This window comes from Aplysia californica, unplaced genomic scaffold (genome assembly GCF_000002075.1).
Source record: "Aplysia californica isolate F4 #8 unplaced genomic scaffold, AplCal3.0 scaffold00076, whole genome shotgun sequence".
Taxonomy (NCBI): domain Eukaryota; kingdom Metazoa; phylum Mollusca; class Gastropoda; order Aplysiida; family Aplysiidae; genus Aplysia; species Aplysia californica.
Window position 1 is genome coordinate 608,283 of NW_004797346.1, and position 6,259 is coordinate 614,541.

The 6,259-nt window shown below is 40.5% G+C and overlaps 1 protein-coding gene across 1 annotated transcript in view; it reads right to left on the reverse strand.

Moving 5' to 3' along the window:
* The window catches only part of LOC101864602 (cadherin-23), a gene marked incomplete in the record, with an annotated part of 96,643 nt that extends 95,382 nt beyond the window's left edge, over nt 1-1,261 (reverse strand). Inside the window, 1 exon segment of the mRNA XM_035968692.1 lies at nt 938-1,261.
* Nucleotides 1,262-6,259: the final 4,998 nt, after the last annotated feature.

Consider the following 6,259-nt stretch of genomic DNA (forward strand, 5'->3'; position numbering starts at 1 on the left):
CACACACACACACAGACACACACCACACACACACACACAAAAGTCAATATTGAGTTTTAATCTTTTAAGGAGCATTTATTGTTCAATATTTTATTGCTTCAGAATTGCTTAATTAATCAACACAATGACACACTGCCTTACATTTACATACCATTATGCGAACTTAGAGTCGCAAACCAACCATCATAATTTATGATAGCGCAGGCATTCGAAGGGATCGATTTTTGCCGTTAAACGTACCTTGTGATCAGAGCTGTATTAACCTATTTTACAATTAAAGCTTAGGTTTATTAAGTTGAAGGAGGTGATGTGTGACCAAAGCTATGATTTTTTCCCAAACTATTGGGTTTTTTTCCTCTTTATCATTCTCCTCCTCCTTCCTGCTTTCTCGATTTTGTATCTTCTCTAGCATCCAAAGTGTATTAACATTTGTAAGCAGGATGTTGTTGTTGTGTGTGTGTGTGAGTGTGTGTGTGTGTGTGTGTGAGAGAGAGAGAGAGAGAGAGAGTGTGTGTGGGGGGGTGGGTGTGTATGTGTGGGTGTGTGTGAGTGTGTTTGTTTTATTTGAGTATTGTTTTAAAGTGGCTATCTATTAACAAATCTGTTTTTCCATAACACTAACTCCTCAAATCTATCCCACCGTTGATTAAAGAGCATAGTTCATCGAATCTAATTAAAGAACATTAACATGAAAATGTACGACCAAGACAAAATACATCAGCCACGTACAAACGCATTCTATCTACACACATAGACACACACAAACACACACACACACACACACACACACACACACACACACACACACACACACACAAGCATAATACACTTTCTCTCATTCCTTGGATATCATCTTGCCTTGTTTACATAAAACCACTCCGTTACTAACACATAATAACAACTGATCAGCAAACTAAAATCAAACTGAGGTACTCACCTCTCCAGATCAAGGCACAATAATGCTAAAAGCCGTCAGTACTCTCTGTCTCTTGCCCTCTTACTTGTGCACACAAAAATAAGTCACGATTGGTTTCTAATTGTTACGTCAGAGTGCTAAACGCTATTCCTTTATTGTATCCACAGCCTCTCGACCACACCCAAATCCACCGGCAACAGTCGGGTTTGTTTTCAGCTGCGAGCGAAGACAGTGCTCACCAGGAATGAGTGAACATGTCGCCTGCCCTGAAGGACAATGAAACGTAGAAACGAAGCGCGTGCGTGCCTACCTTCTGGTGACAGGCAACGACCACGCGCTCTCACTTGCTCGCTCTCGCTATCGCTCTCTCCGTCGCGCCTCCCGCTCGCCAGCACAGGTGACTACAACAGACTGCCGCGCGCACAGCACACACGTAAACGTTCTCTTAGGCGCGCGGACACACACACACACACACACACATACACACACGCGCGCGCGCACGCGCTCACACACACACAGGAGCGTGCACATCTGAGCTCTTTGTGGGTAGGAGGTAAGGGGTGTGTCCCAGACAGCGGGTGGGGAAAAGGGCATAATTTGAAAAAGAGGCGGAAGGGGGACATGGGTAGACAGGAGGAGGCAAGCTTCGGAGCGTGGAGACGGAGCGGGTATTATGGATATTTTTAGCTGACGGTCTTTATCATAAAGTGCTTTGACTTTGGGTCACAAGAATGTCAAGCTATTCTCTCGTAAACGACTCTGCTCTTTCGCGAGTCGACGCTTCGTGCGTGCGGCACTGGGTAAAACAATACTATTTTTAAATCAGTAATAATCTATCACATTTCTGAGTTTGCTGATCCGATTTTACCCTTCTTTATGGAATATTTATGCTTATGCTTAACGCAGAGCTTAATTAATCTGTTAGTCTAATAGTTGATCAACACATTATGATATTCCATTTTCTTGAAACAGGTTAAACTTTTATACCGTACAATAAATTGATATATTGTTACTTTCCAGGCAACTGAGCTTCGTTTTCATTCTCTTAAATATATATTTCAATGTTTTTATAGCATGCATGGACCAATGCAAGCACACCTAAACACACACGCACACACACACACACACACACACACACACACACACACACACACACACACACACACACACACACACAAACTCACACACTGACACACAAACACACAGACACACTCACACACACTCACACACTCAATTACTACGATGGGTCTGTGTACTGATGACATCAAAAAGTGGATGGTTGATAATAAGCTCCAGCTTAATGAAAATAAAACTGAAATTCTGTAATGTAACCTAAAGAAAAGCCATATCCCCGTAGACATTGACAATATTTGTACTGAAAATGAAAAACTGTATTTTACTAACAAAGCAAAAAATATGGGAGTGTATTTTGATTTAAAATTGTCAATGGAACATCATATCAATTATTTATGTACCATTTTATTTTGTGAATTGCGTAGAATAGGTCAAATGTCTATGTTTTTGAACGAACACTCGTTGAAAACGCTCGTGTCATCTTTCTTGTTTTCACGCATCGATTATTGCAATGCTTTACTAGCTAACTTACCAAATACCTCTCTTCACAAGTTACAACGTTTTCAAAATCATGCTGCTAGGCTTGTACTAAAGAAAAAGAAGAGGGACCACATTACTCCCATGTTAAGAACGTTGCATTGGCTTCCTGTGTCAGCTAGAATGTCATATAAAATTGCAATATTATGTCATAAATGTGTCAATAACAAAGCTCCCTCATATCTTAGGGATCTCACCCAGATTTATATTCCATCTAGATCACTAAGATCAGGCGACCAGTATATTTTACGAATTCCTAGAAAAGGCGGTAAAAAATTAGCCGAAAGATCGTTCGCCCACCTTGCTCCGTCAGTTTGGAATTCTCTCCCCCCACCCTTGAGACATACAACATCTGAGTCTAAATTTAAAAGATCTTTAAAGACACATTTAATGACATCCTTTTTAAGTCAGTAGATTCATGTTCAATACAATGTTATGTAAATGTCTATGTATCCATTTATGTATTTTGTGAATTGCAGTGTATATATTATTTAATTCTCATTTCGTGACGATGTGTAATCGTGTGCGTGTGATAAGCAAGTAGGTGTGTGTGTGTGTGTGTGTATGTGTGTGTGTGTGTGTGTGTGTGTGTGTGTGTGTGTGTGTGTGTGTGTGTGTGTGTGTGTGTTTGGCATACATGTGTGTGCACATGTGTGCGTGTTATGTGTTCGTGAGTGTGTATGCGTGTGTTTGTGTGTGTATGTGTATATGTGTGTGTGTGTGTGTGTTTGTGTGTATATGAGTGTGTGAGTGTGTGTGTGTGTCGCGTGCATGAATATTTTTCTTACATGCATTTATGTAAAGCGCCTAGAGTTGTGTTTACACGGGAGTGGGCGCAATAGAAATGATCTTCATTATTATTATTATTACACACACACACACACACACACACACACACACACACACACACACACACACACACACACACACAAGCACAAAAACAAAACATGAGAACATTTATTTTTATTTGACACAACGAATGAGACGAAGAAGGGAAAGAAAAGAAAAGAAGAGAAACAAGATACAGAGAGAGAAAAACAAGAGACAGAGTGAGAAAGAGACACAGGGATAGACACACACACACACCCACAGAGAGAGAGAGAGAGAGAGAGAGAGAGAGAGAGAGAGAGAGAGAGAGAGAGAGAGAGAGAGAGAGAGAGAGAGAGACAGAGAGAGATGCGAAGGACCTGTTGCACTGAAATAGAAATTTCAGGCAGAAACCAACAAAACATGGATTTGAAGAGGATGAGATTGGGTTGGGGGAGCGGGGAAGAGACTAGTTTCTGAACAAAGAAAATATTTTGGAGCAGGAAAGAGGTGGATTGGCGGCTTAGCGGAAGTTCCCTTTTACGATTAACGCCTGTTCCCACGCTGGAATCTCCACGCAAACAAGTATTAGTCTGGGGCCCCTTCTGCTCGAAACACAAACTCCTAGCTTTTTCTTTTTCTTTTTTTTTGTCTTGCTTCTCCGCGCTTGACAGGCCACGGATAAAAGCCTGTGGGGGAAGAAGGCCTTGAACAATAATATCCCCAACTGACAATGTGTAAAAAGTAACAAGGAAGTTAAAGAGCAGCAAGGCAGACATTACTTGGGCTACTTTATGCGGGTGTATAATCATCGGAGAGAATTTGGACGAAATACCATTCTTTTATTCCTTACTTGGAGTTTTAACTCAAGATCTACCACCACGACTCAAGTAATGAATTATTTATCTATACTTAGAGTTTTAATTTTTTAATAGTCCTACCGGGGGATTTTCCGGGGTGTTTTTCTTTTGTTTTGTTCTTTTTTTTGGGGGGGGGGGGGGGGGGATGTTACTCGAAATTCGACTTTTTAGCCTGTCCGAAATTTGGATTTAATTAGTAGATAATCACTTTTGTGTTATAATAATTTTCCGCATCTTCGAGATGTCTTTAGTTCATCGAAGAGAAACATTCTTGTTGTTAACTTGATATGAAGATACAATTCTGACATCAGCAATTTGTGAAATAATTATGGTGTAACTTCTTAGATAGGCGCTGTCGAAGTCGGATTTGAAAACAAACAAACTAGGTCCACTTCCCATTCAGCCTCTCTCTCTCTCTCTCTCTCTCTCTCTCTCTCTCTCTCTCTCTCTCTCTCTCTCTCTCTCTCTCTCTCTCTCTCTTTCTCTCTCTCTCTGTCTGCCTGTCTGTCTGTCTGTCTCTCTCTTTCTCTCTGTCTCTATCTTTGTCTGTCTGTCTGTCTGTCTGTCTCGTTCTACCCCTCTCTTTCTCTCTGTGTGCGAGCGAGAGAGAGACAGACAAAGAGACAGACAGAGAGACAGAGTGTGTGTGTGTGGGGGGGGGTGTGTGTGAGAGAGAGAGAGAGAGAGAGAGAGAGAGAGAGAGAGAGAGTGAGAGAGAGAGAGAGAGATGTGTTTCTGTGTGTGTATAATGTATGAGCTAAGAAAATTTTCACAGTGTTTGAGTTTATGTAAAGCGCATAGAATAATAATTGTGTTCACACGGGAATAGGAGCTGTTAAAATTATCAGCATCATATTTTAAGCTAACAACTCGACACATACTTTTCAATCTCTTTAGAAATCTGGTAGTTTTTACCACCTGGATGGTTGTTTTGTTTACCCAAAGCAACATTTAGCAAAATAGCAACTTACCGAAAACATTGGCTCCAACAAATACTACTCCTAACTCCTCTTTTGAAATATTTAATAACATTTTAGTTATGGCATAGACAAGTTTCAACAACAAAAAAATCTTTGCACGTCTGTAATAGGCTTGAATAGATTTGAACCAGTTTTACACTGCCGAAAAATCAAGCAAGGGAAAAAAAAGTTTTTTTTAAAAAGGAAAGAAAAAAGAACAACTCGTGGGATTCTGTGGTGATGAGGTCAGTAACATACAAAGGCCAGTCGAAACACAATACCAAGTTGGTCCTGTTTCTCTTTCACGTCTTTCAAACGTTGATCGTGTACGCGAATGTCGAAGGTGAGAAACGTCGCGTTTATCAAAGTTAAATTGACCTTCTATTTGGGTTTTCTACTCTCTTTCCGTTCCACCTGCTAAATTATGTCAATATTAGACCCCGAGTTAATTGACTGTGCTGAACTAATAAACTTTAATCTGAAACGTCCCGTGAATAAATGTGTCACGACGCCGTGGAATCAGCTGCTTGTCACTTTTGAAGCCCACAGAGTTATTACCATCATCTTAAAACGTTTTCACTTGTCGCGCATTCAATGAAAAAATACTCATCTATCTTGAAATATTTGGATTGATGGGGGTGGGGGTTGCCTGTTTTCCGAGTCAAAATTTGCGAAAAATTAATGGCTGCCAAAGCTGATGACTTCCATAGCTTGAAAGTCCTTGGAAACTGAAAATGTACATTTGCTCAATGCTTTTCGGTAAAATCTACACCGAAATGTGTTTGCATAAAATATGGACATAAAAGGTGTTGAGCAAAATTTATTTTTTAAATTTTAATCGCCAGATTGGAGATTAAAAAGTGGTATCTTCGATTCCATTATTTTGACGTCACGCGAGCGCCTGATTTCACCACGATGCCCCACAAATTATAATTGGTTAAGAACACCCGCCCCAATGTTACTCTCTGTTTGCTGGGACCATCGTGGAAAGTTCATTGAGCCATATAGCTTAGCTCAACGTATTTTCTTCTCAGGCTCTTTTCCGTGTCGTCAGCAGTTGTAATTGTGCGTGTGCGTGCGTGTGTGTGTGTGTGTGTGTGTGTGTG